The sequence below is a fragment of the Apostichopus japonicus genome, chromosome 12 (genome assembly GCF_037975245.1).
Source record: "Apostichopus japonicus isolate 1M-3 chromosome 12, ASM3797524v1, whole genome shotgun sequence".
NCBI lineage: Eukaryota > Metazoa > Echinodermata > Holothuroidea > Aspidochirotida > Stichopodidae > Apostichopus > Apostichopus japonicus.
The window spans coordinates 9,263,666-9,276,320 of record NC_092572.1 but is presented as its reverse complement, the minus strand read 5'-3'; the positions used below and the strand labels follow the sequence as shown (position 1 = coordinate 9,276,320).

Sequence of the window (12,655 nt, the reverse complement as noted above, 5' to 3'; positions counted from 1 at the left end):
TAGAAATGTGTCGAACAACTCCGAGAAACAGGTAAGCAAAAATCCTGCTCCATTAGAGAGATAAAGTATGCCGTGTAGTTTAAAAGTCATGTCTGTGATTTGTCATTTTTGTAACTATATTTCATTATTCCGCTAGGATCTTAAACCACGTAGTAACGTTCTTATTGATGTTTAATTTTCTTTCATTTCAGATTTCCAAGGTATACTGTTTAAGAAAAGTCCCCCTAAGAAAGAGCCTGGGCACGCACGACAAACCAAACAACGAACAGACTGACCCGCTCTCAACCCCAGTCCCCTTTGCATCGAGACTGTGACTGTGTGATCACAGTCACGGGTGTGTCTCGATTCCACCTAGAAAGGGAACATAATGATACTTTTTAAGAAAAGTCACCCAGGAATGTACCTGGACACGAACAACCAATCAACCTAACGACTGAGTCGGTCTCAACCCCAGTTCCCATGCATCGAGACTGTGACTTTATGATCATCGTCAGGTGTGTATCACGATTCCCCTGGAAGGGGAACATAATCGCTACACATGATTTTAGCCAAAACGCCGACGTCGACAATTTTTTACACAAAACCAATACCATTATTATACTGCAACAGTAAACAAGCATTGTTATTGCTATTGTTGTGCCTTCTTTCCTTTCCCATTAAATCTTCAACAGTAAAAAAGCATTGTAATTGCTATTTTTATGTCTTCCCCCCTTTCCCATTAGAGCTTCAACAGTAAAGAATCATTGTAATTGCTATTGTTATGCCTTCTTTCCTTTCCCATTAGATCTTCAACAGTAAAAAGGCATTGTTATTGCTATTGTTATGTCTTCTTCCCTTTCCCATTAGATCTTCAACAGTAAAGAATAATTGTTATTGCTATTGTTATTATTATGCCTTCTTTCCTTTCCCATTAGATCTTCAACAGTAAAAAGGCATTGTTATTGCTATTGTTATGTCTTCTTCCCTTTCCCATTAGATCTTCAACAGTAAAGAATAATTGTTATTGCTATTGTTATTATTATGCCTTCTTTCCTTTCCCATTAGATCTTCAACAGTAAAAGGGCATTGTTATTGCTATTGTTCTGTATTCCTTCCTTTCCTATTAGATCTTCAACAGTAAAGGATCATTGTAATTGCTATTGTTATGCCTTCTTTCCTTTCCCATTAGATCTTCAACAGTAAAGAATCATTGTAATTGCTATTGTTATGCCTTCTTTCCTTTCCCAATAGATCTTCAACAGTAAAGAATAATTGTTATTGCTATTGTTATTATTATGCCTTCTTTCCTTTCCCATTAGATCTTCAACAGTAAAAAGGCATTGTTATTGCTATTGTTCTGTATTCCTTCCTTTGCCATTAGATCTTCAACAGTAAAGAATCATTGTTATTGCTATTGTTCTGTATTCCTTCCTTTCCTATTAGATCTTCAACAGTAAACAAGCATTGTAATTGCTATTGTTATGCCTTCTTTCCTTTCCCATTAGATCTTCAACAGTAAAAAGGCATTGTTATTGCTATTGTTATGTCTTCTTCCCTTTCCCATTAGATCTTCAACAGTAAAGAATAATTGTTATTGCTATTGTTATTATTATGCCTTCTTTCCTTTCCCATTAGATCTTCAACAGTAAAAAGGCATTGTTATTGCTATTGTTCTGTATTCCTTCCTTTCCTATTAGATCTTCAACAGTAAAGGATCATTGTAATTGCTATTGTTATAACTTCTTTCCATTCCCATTAGATCTTCAACAGTAAAGAATAATTGTTATTGCTATTGTTATTATTATGCCTTCTTTCCTTTCCCATTAGATCTTCAACAGTAAAAAGGCATTGTTATTGCTATTGTTCTGTATTCCTTCCTTTCCTATTAGATCTTCAACAGTAAAGGATCATTGTAATTGCTATTGTTATGCCTTCTTCCCTTTCCCATTAGATCTTCAACAGTAAAGAATCATTGTAATTGCTATTGTTATGCCTTCTTTCCTTTCCCAATAGATCTTCAACAGTAAAGAATAATTGTTATTGCTATTGTTATTATTATGCCTTCTTTCCTTTCCCATTAGATCTTCAACAGTAAAAAGGCATTGTTATTGCTATTGTTCTGTATTCCTTCCTTTGCCATTAGATCTTCAACAGTAAAGAATCATTGTTATTGCTATTGTTCTGTATTCCTTCCTTTCCCATTAGATCTTCAACAGTAAACAAGCATTGTAATTGCTATTGTTATGCCTACTTTTCTTTCCCATTAGATCTAATATATCGGTTTCTTTGTCAGTGTACATTTTCTTTGTCGTTGTATACTCAAATTCTGAAATAGCATGGTAGAAACGTATGGGGGGGGGGGGGGGGTGGGCGATTTATAGATATTGCACTTCTGTTTTCTTCTTTTCCAGGCAAAACAAGTACAATAAGATAACAATAGCACGTAAACAGGTAAATATTATTTGCTGTATACACACTGGTCTTTGTTCTATGATAATTCTTGTAAAAGTTGTTATACTTACTGGATATAAACAATTGAATAATATAAATGAATTGAGAAAGAATGTATACACGCACACGCACACGAACAAGAACACACACACACACATGTTTGTATTACATTTAGACCGAGGACCCCATTGTATTTTCCATTGTTCAAATCCACGTACCCTAACCTTAACAATACCCCATACAATAGAATTCTTCCGAGGACGTGGTGATTCTTTAGAAATCACAACCGAGGACCTGGAATTCTTTTGTTCAAGTCCTCGGTCAGAATACAAAACAAACGCACATAATGAAGCACATTTGGCGTGATGATGTCATAATTAGACTTGTTCAAGTCTTCGACCTTTCTTTCGAAGGAACATTAAACCTAACAGGTGATATCTTACAAAGGGAATCAGATTTTTCTTAGCTGCTCGGGGAAGTCGTTAATCACAGGTATACACAGATACACAGATGGTGATTGGGGTTTACTAGGTCGCCATTAATGAATCTAACGTTGTGGTTCATTGTGTTCCTGTACTATCTCCACTTACTCTTAATGTCAAATTTACTATGCTTATGCGTTAAATCTCTCGCAAATCTTTCTTACGACATTATACGAAGGTCACGGTTGTTAGTGAGCGAATTTATCCACAAGAAAAAAAAAGTCAAGTTTAGTTTATGCCTGATAAGCGTCTGATATCATCTGGTGTGTGTGTTTCATCGAGGGATTTCCATTTATTTTTAATTCGCTTTCCATGCTTCATAGAATCCCTCTCATGTGTGGTAAATCTAAAGACATATATATAATGCGCTTTATAACATCAAAATAAAAAGTGAGGAAAAAAAATGACTTAAATCAAACTGGATGACGAAACTACCAGAGGGGAAAAGGAAAAAATCATAACAGGAGATGACGAAGAAGAAGAAGATTATTGATAAAAATCGATGATAATGTAAAATAATAAAAAGTATATAATAAATACGACCTTCGAGGATAAGGTATGATATGTATAACAGAATTGTTAACATGTATACTTTGTAATAATGATAATGACGATGACGATCATAAGAATAATAATAATAATCGATTGCAATATAGTCTGTTGCAAACCGTAACATTATCAGATTCATAATCATATATAATTAAATCTTACATTATATTTACGTACCATTTAACTCATAAATACATATTTAAAAAAAAAAACACTGAATGCTCACATTTTTCATGACTGAACTTAATGAAGAAAAAAATCAATGAAGTCTGGACGTTTTAATTTATCAGTATAGCTGGCAATTTGCCATTTTGTTTTATCAAATAGAATCGATGGTAATGTACTATTCGGTCAGGGTGAAGAACAGTATCGTCCGCTTATTTCTAGAAAAACAAAAACGCGCGTCTAGACGTTTGTCTTAGTGGAATGAAAGTACAACAACATCAAAAGCCTATACCCAAAATGTTTGCCATGTTTAAAAATTGCTGAACTATGTTGTGTCGTCCAAGGGACTGTGTCTCGGGGGGGGGGGGCGGGCGTGGCGGTCCCCTTTGAGAAATATTGGCTTAAATATTACTATATTTGGCAATTCTTGCAAACAATATTGAAGAATTTTCGATTGTTTAGGTTTTACCGCACATACATGATATATATCTATGTGTACTTTACTCTTAAGATTCCTTTTTTGAAAAATTCTGCCCGTGCGGGTGGGGGGAGGGGGGGAGTGATGATCACCCGGCGTGTAGCGCCCCTATTCATGATGTGGTATCCGTATTCTGACAGAAGTGTTCAAACTGATAACTTTTAAAAGGAAATTCATTCATCGGAGCTACTTTAGTATATAGGCTTGTAAACACATTGTTTCATTCATCAGTAATATTACCTTTTAAGGAAGGTCACACAGGACAGAGCCTGTGGACGAAAACTAAACCAATTGATCCACTTTTAAAAGAGGAGAGCGAGAGAGGGGGGTGGGGTCATCACCACCACCACCCCTTCCCCACCCACACGGAGAGAATATTGCAAAAAAGGAATCTAAAGAGTAAAGTACACATAGATATATCATGTAATGTAAACCTAATTGACCCGTCTACTTACACATGATTAAAACCACTACCTTGTGATCATAACCGTGTTGCATGAAGTTGCGTGAAGTATTACAGAGTCCCTTTGATAGGAAACAGATGTTATATACATAGGATCTTGGTCAAAACGTTCAGGAGCGATATTTTTATAGAAACGTCTCGAAAGATAGAGCTTGCAGTGGGGCACGAAAACCAAACACCTTGACCAATCTCTCAACCCCAATCACCTCATGTTGTACCGGAAGTAAGAACCTTTTAGACTTTATTTGAACAGAAGGAAAAATATACCCCTTTCATCTGCTGCCTTTTGATTTCTCATTCAAACTTCTCCCTTTCATATATATATATGTTTTCCTGCTTATATGCAGTTTCTTCCTCATTGAGTAAACCTAAGTCGAAACGCATTCAAACAAATTAATATGGTTATATTACACCCAAAATATTTAATAAATATTTGAGGAATATTACAAGCCGAATTTTGTTGATACCCATACGTTTATTCTGAGTCTCCTGGGAGAAACGGGTGTAATTGCGAACTTTCGTTCTACTGTCGAAAGACATCGAGGCGTTGTGCATGACAGCTTATGATATTAGCTCAAATTGTCCCAAGTGGGGTCCTGTGACCAGTCTTCCGTACAATGAAAATGACAAATAATACGTTTTTAGAGGTCGAGAGAGAAGTCGCAAGTGGTATTTATCTTTGGAATCAAAATAACCTATACAATAATGAGAAGCAAAAAAGAAGAAGAAAAATAAAAAAGGAAGGGGGGGGGAGGGGAAGAAGGCCAAGGAAATACTAGAACGAGGCAAAATGTATCGCATTACAAATTAACTCAGAGATGGAAATTTTGATGCGTTATCAAAATATTTTGGTTGTCAAACTATACTTAACGCTCTTTCTTACGTTGAAACTGCGATATTATTGTGGCTATCATGCATCACCGATATAAGGACGGATAATGTTAGTAGCAATATAATCTGCCAACAAACTCTACTTAATTTTTTAAATTACCGTTGAATCATGAAATTATGTATTCAGTTCAAAGGATTGCTAAGAGGGAGGGAGAGAAAGAGCAAAGGAATACAAATCAAAAATTAAAATTAAAATTAAATTATACTAAAGTAAGATATAACATCCAAGGAATATCCACGATGGTCGAAATTTTTGGGATAACAAAATTCACACAAAACACATCCTAATATTATTTTCGATCATGGAAATAAATGTCTTTAAAATGTTATGAATGCATCTGGCAACAGTCAAGTAGGTATCACTGTGCAGCTTAAGATGTCTTTGGGTTTTTTTCTTGATAATTTACAAATCGTTTATCCACAGGGAAAAATTATATTCTTATCAAAAAAATTACAAATTGATGAAATTCATAAATATTGACATCTTTCAAAAATTACATTCAAAAATGAATGAATGATATTCAATGCAAAACAAAGAGCAATATTTTAGAAAGTAAATCTTTATATAGAATAACATCTGTCATTATGATGAAGAAGTCACAGATCACTTGATTCAAAAAAATTACAAATTGATGAAATTCATAAATATTGACATCTTTCAAAAATTACATTCAAAAATGAATGAATGATATTCAATGCAAAACAAAGAGCAATATTTTAGAAAGTAAATCTTTATATAGAATAACATCTGTCATTATGATGAAGAAGTCACTGATCAATTGATTCACGTCCTTGAGGAAGGGAGAAAAAAAAACTCCCTTAAAGATGAGGAGGAATCGGATATTTATATTGTTAACAACGATGTTGCCAGACACCATATATTCCACCTACGTTGTTTCCGTAACCATGAATTCTCATCATTTTTAATGTGCTTCGTTTTTGGTTTTACTAACCATATGTAAATAACTATCGATTCTCAATCAAACTTCAGTAAAGGAAAAACTGTGACGTCACGCAAAATCCGGTATACATAGTATATTGACAGCCTTATTTCGTGGAGCCATGTAATAATCAACGTAATATACGAACGGTAGTTTGTAGCCTTCATTTTAGCTAACAATGTTCACTATGCCATCCCTTTAGGGGATAATTGAACATAGACAGATTTTATCTTGAGAAACTACACTTCAAACGATCGACGAATTTCATTCTTACAAAAGAAAGACTTCTATGTCTCTCTAGTGGGAATGGCTTTTGAAATACACAATGTTTTCTTGACATGGTACAGCTTGCACATTCTACGACCATATCACGATATAAAAAAAACAGCTAGATATTCGTTTCTCCAACTCATCCTCTATACCTTCAATCAAATAATTGCCTTTAATACAAAATATCTTGCCTTACTATTTTCAAACGTAAAACCGCCAACAAATATAAAGAAGAAAGAACAAACACAAAATCCTGAATCAATCAGTCTGGATCTGAAAGACATTAATATCAGATTAATGACTACCCTAACATTTCTGAATGATTAGATAACCTTCCATTTCTAAGAGTTCGTCAGAAATTGTTATTTTCATCAAACTGTTAACTGAGAAACATTACTGCTGGTTAAGTATAGAAAAATTGGTGGGGGGGGGGGGGGAATAGCCAAAACATCAGAGAGTTTCGGTACATTACACTAATTACTGTGGCGAATTTAGTGAGAGTGAGCGATATATGATAATTTGTGGAATGGAGCACATCGTAACAAGATGATTTACGCTTTATTTCATTTGTTGTTCACGTTTATAAGTTTTATCTAAGTATCCGCTTCTTTTATGAATGTCTTTGCCTTTTCTCCTTTAGTGAGATTGTGTAATTATTGAGATGTTGAGTACAGTAATGTTAATGTAAAGAATTTGAAACAAATGTTATGTATAATTATATATGTATATATATATATATATATATATATATATATATATATATATATATATATATATATATATATGTATATATATATATGTATATGTATGTATATATATATAAATATAATATATATGTATATGTATATATATGTATGTATATATATATATATATATATTTAAACATATATATACATATATATATATATAAATATATATTCCATACATATATACCAACCATATATATATATATATACACCGCAGATATATTTAAGCCTCCAGTCAGGACTTTGACAAGTATCCCAAAGAGACTTACATCTCCCAGCATAATTCAAAACTAGAAGTTAATTACTCCTAAGTACTATATACTAATCCTCTAAAAGAGGCATTGAGTATTGGGTATCGCAAAGACTCGTCTTCTATCCCCCCCCCCTTTTTATTATAGTTTTTAGTGTTTTTACTTTTTAGATGTCTTCAGAGCATTAGAGAATTGGGATTTCCATTGTTTCGTCAGTTTAATTGCTAACAGATTCAACAGCTAACAATTAACATCATCATCTCACAAGTTCATTGTCTAAGAGGTGCCAAGAGTGTCATTCACAAACATTTTGAAATATTTAATGATAAGAATATTTCATATAAATACCTTCTGCTATACCCCGCAACACTCGACAATACTTTGATTAAAGGCCTACTTATGACTCATTTCATTTTAATTATCTAGGGTATAGTTAGGACATTACTTAACCTAGATATAGATAATTGTAAAGTCACGGTCCATAAACGCCATCCTACTTAATACTACTTTAATAGTTAATACCTTATATATAATAACAAGAACCCCTTGTACTTTCTATATTTGGGAACTCTTTTTTACCTTGCTATTTTATCAGGCCGACCGAATACTTAACTCTAAATAAATGTTCGCAGTAGATCATGAACTTTTTCACCCAGTGAATGTTTCTGTGCAACTTCGACTCATATATTTTGTACAAGATGTCGCACAACGGGTACTAATAATATTAACATATTGTTCTTGTGTTTTTTGAAGTCTTTGCCAATCTGAAACAACGTGCAGAAAATGAAATAATAACAGGCTTGTCAAATTAATTAATTACTTTCATCAGCAATTTATAAATGACCTTAGCCAGAAACTAACAGTGTTGATATTATGTACTATTTGTATAAGAAATCTCTGTTCCGGATTTCAACACATTGACCTTAAAAGTATCTCCAATGTTTGAAATGTTGTTTGCATGACATTCCGATGGTGACGTTGGCTCTTCAATTTAAATGTTATTAATATTGTGCATTCATTGCTTCGTAACCAAAATAGCATATACCAAGACTTAATTGTCCTTTAAATTGGTATGTCAATACCTTACTGTCCTTGAAATTGGTTTACCAAGACCTTATTGTCCTTGAAATTGGTATGCAGTCAAGGATAAATCCCTTCTCCTTCTTATCCTTGAAAAACCTCTAATGGATTCTCAACACAGTTACTTCAAGCCATCAAATTCTTAAATGTTTTTTCTCTTTATGTTTCTGCTGTTTCTGATAAAAAAATGAACTAATGCCATGTGTGCTAGATTATAGGTTTGTCCAGCCATTGAAAATATTAACACGTCAAGGGATTATTTGCATAGTACAGCTACTTTTGACTGGTGACCTGACATACATAATATATAACCTGCAACGGTTACTGGAACTCTACGTAAAAAAAAAATAAAAAATATCGGTGTCAATTTTTTTACTTATTTAAAGTAACTGATATTTTATGCGATATATAATTGTTTACAAATTTTACAGGTAGTTTTCGGCATATCTATAATAACTACATTTTCCCCTCAGCACTGACATATAATCGAGTCTTTCTTATACGGTCACGTGGCTCGGTCTAGGGTTGAAGAGTCCACCACTTGTCAATAACTTAGATAGATGTTTACCTATAAACTATCGGTAAGATGTGACATGAACATTGACACTTCATCCCCCTATGACGTAAATGGTATATCAAATCAGCTATGCTGTTGCATGTAAGTCGATCGGTGCTTGCATTCCAGTACAAACACGTCTAGCAACTGGAATTGCATTTGCCTGCAAATACGCTTGGCTATTGGTAGAGGATTTAAAGCAGGATAAAGTAAACAAACACTAAACAGTTATAGTGTTATAAATAAGGTATATACCTGGAATTTATTCAGATCTTTTCACTAGGTTATAATGTTACCAGAAAGAAAAGTCATTACTCTATAACGAGATTAATGACCTTCTCAAAAAATGGGGCCCAAAACGTCGAAACCACTTAAATTAGGTGGATATTTTGTAATCCGACTCTGATATCCGACAAAAGATATTGGCTCAAATTATGCAAATCAGGGGCAACCATCAACCTATCTTGAATATTGCTAGATGTTGAGTGTTAGCTCAGTGGTTATCGCCGGTGCCTTTCAATCATAAGGTCCTCGGTTCGAGTCACTCCCAGATAAATGTATGTCGTCCAGTTACAGAGTTGTTGACAATTGACAATTCATAATCATGGACGTTAAATATGAATGTAAGAGACTGACTTCGGTCAGCTTGGGGCTTTGATAAGCCAATGAGGCTTCTTCGCGAGTTCCTGCTTGCAGGAGGATCTAAAATACATACAAATACATACAAAAAAATACATACAATATAAAAGCAATCAAAAGTTTATCAAACAGACCTCTTTCAATAGAGTAAGCTGCTTCCTAAACTACATACTTACAAAAACGAAAATCGTATCATCATAGTCTATTTCACCAAGGTAATTTTTTTTGTTACATTATAATACCACATGAATCAAGCGCGCTTGTGGTTAGATATTTGGTACAGTGCTGATTTCGTGAGGGAAGGAAGCGGTTGTGGGACGAAATGAGGCTGTACTGCACATCAAATTGGTATACCTGCCTCAGGGTCGTAGCCACGAGGCTGGGGGGGGGTGGGAGAGGGGCGGCGCGCTCCAATCCGCCCTCATACAGAATTAAGATTTGTGACGTACATTTTATAACACGGACAGACAAAGTGACACATAAACGGCTAAGTAGAACTCCACAAAATGTACTTGTATAGTACAAGTGATGGAAATGATAAGACCGTTTTGTATCAACGGCGTTTAGCATGCATACAAAAATGGCACAAAGGGAGAGGGAACTTTTCCCTTTACCCTTATACGAAGCATAACATCAGCCATAAGTTATGTTACATTAAAATTAAGTATGGTCTAATGATGGGGAATTTGAAAGAAAAGCAAACAGATATAGACCAATATTTCAGATATTAGTGACAATATGACATAACAGATTTAGAGAATGACAATTCTCAGACACGACTTTTTAAAAAATGGATAACTCTCAAAAGGAAACAAGATTATTCTTAGTTGTTTGGGGGAAGTCGTTCTGCAAAAGATCTCTGTCGAATATGCTAAAGAAAATGGTTGGATTTGTGCTTCCTTGAAAGCGATCTTCGGGTACCTGAATCCGATTGCAAACTCATATGCATCGTGATGTCGAAACCACAATCTCATATCGCATTTTATAGAAATCCCCATCTCAGTATGTTGTTCCTATATACCTGGAGATGTGGTTCACTGGTTGCCATCTAAAGTTTGATTGGCTAGACCCGCGATTCTTCCAACTGGAGTTGATTTAATCTTGTAATGTGATACATTTTGCATGTTTGCTCATCTGTCAACTTGATCTATGTTTAGAATTTCATCAACCCTTGATCTGTTTTGCAGAAATTGTAATGTTATATATAAACAGCCAAATCATTTTTTTTCTCTTGCAATTGAAATGCCGTGTGACATCATTTGTTATGCGGTTGCTAGATGCATTCATAAAATTATCACCAAAAAGTCGTATCTTCGCCGAACAAAATGCTATCAAGATTTGGTTTTTTGACCTAATAATGCCGACAATATTTCCAGCATTCCATTAAGCGATTCGCCTTGCAGCCACTTGAGAATCCATTTAATGCATCCTCTGTGGTTATGTACTTAAAAATAATAACGGTAGACGAACAATATATATATATATATATATATATATATATATATATATATATATATTACGAAGAAATAAATGACACGTATTTGGTAGCTTTCGACTTTTGACAATATTGAAAGGTGACTTTAGGCACGGACTTAAATTTCATATGTTGTAGAACGGTGCCAAAAAAAGAAGTTGTACAGTGCAGGCTGTATTTTTATACCACTTTAATTTTTTTTCAGAAATGACCTTTAAACAGCTGAGACTCTTTCAACCGTTTTACTCTCTAGTCTACTATAGCAAACAGACCATTATGTCTATATTAGAACATGTAATTTCTTTGACTTTCGAAATAACATGTTTCTAATAAATTCAGTACTGGATTTGATTAATATAACATGTTGCTGATATCCCGCACTGATTCCATATGACTTATACATGAAGTGAAAAGAACATTGTACTCGTTGAATTATTAAACAAATTGTGAAAAAAAAAATCGATTAAGTTGATCATTTAGGCCAATGTCATTATAAAATTGGGCCTTTACGGAGAATGAAAGCTGAAAGGAAGGCACGTACTGTTCGAGATTCTTTTATGTTCAACGGTTGAATGGACAAAAACGTACGTGCTTGCATTTGGAACGATGTATGTTATCATTTTGAATGGTAACATTCATGTGTAGGAGGGCATCTTCATATAATAATCTTGGGAGTCATATTCGGTTTATTTGTTAAAATTGTTGACCAAATGAGAAGGAAAAAAAAGAGGCCAAAAAAAAAATTAAATTTAAAAGATTCATATGATCTTTTTGTAGTCATACTCGGTATATTTGTTAAAATTGTTGAGCCAAAAAAAAAAAAAAAAATTAAAGGAGAAGTGTAGTGCTTCTTAACCATATTTCGCTTCCCCAGCTCACTTTATTTACCAATTGCTCTCGTTGGTCAAGTTGCTAAGACAGTGGACTTGTTATTTAATGATTACAGGGTAGCAGTCCTGACCGGATCACTACGTTGTGTCCGTGAGCAAGGCACTAAATATAGTTGCGTGCGCCGGTTTGTGGCTATGCGCTATAGCAGGGGTCCCTAACTTGGGTGCATGAACCTCCAGGGGTGCGTGAGTCCTTCCCAGGGGATTCGTTAGACGTTTCTGAAAGTCAAAACTAGAGTACTTTTTGTTGAACTAAAATCTGATATATCATATACTTTAGTAATGTACAAAAGTCGTACTTATCGACAAACTCTTTTCGCGTTCCATACGCATATGTTGCCATAGTAGTA

General features: G+C 34.3%; 1 protein-coding gene across 5 annotated transcripts in view; it reads right to left on the bottom strand.

Annotated features, from left to right (window-relative positions):
• Positions 1-12,655, bottom strand: part of LOC139977473 (short transient receptor potential channel 7-like) — a 162,555-nt gene that overhangs the window by 44,549 nt on the left and 105,351 nt on the right. The gene's annotated exons all lie outside the window — the stretch shown is intronic.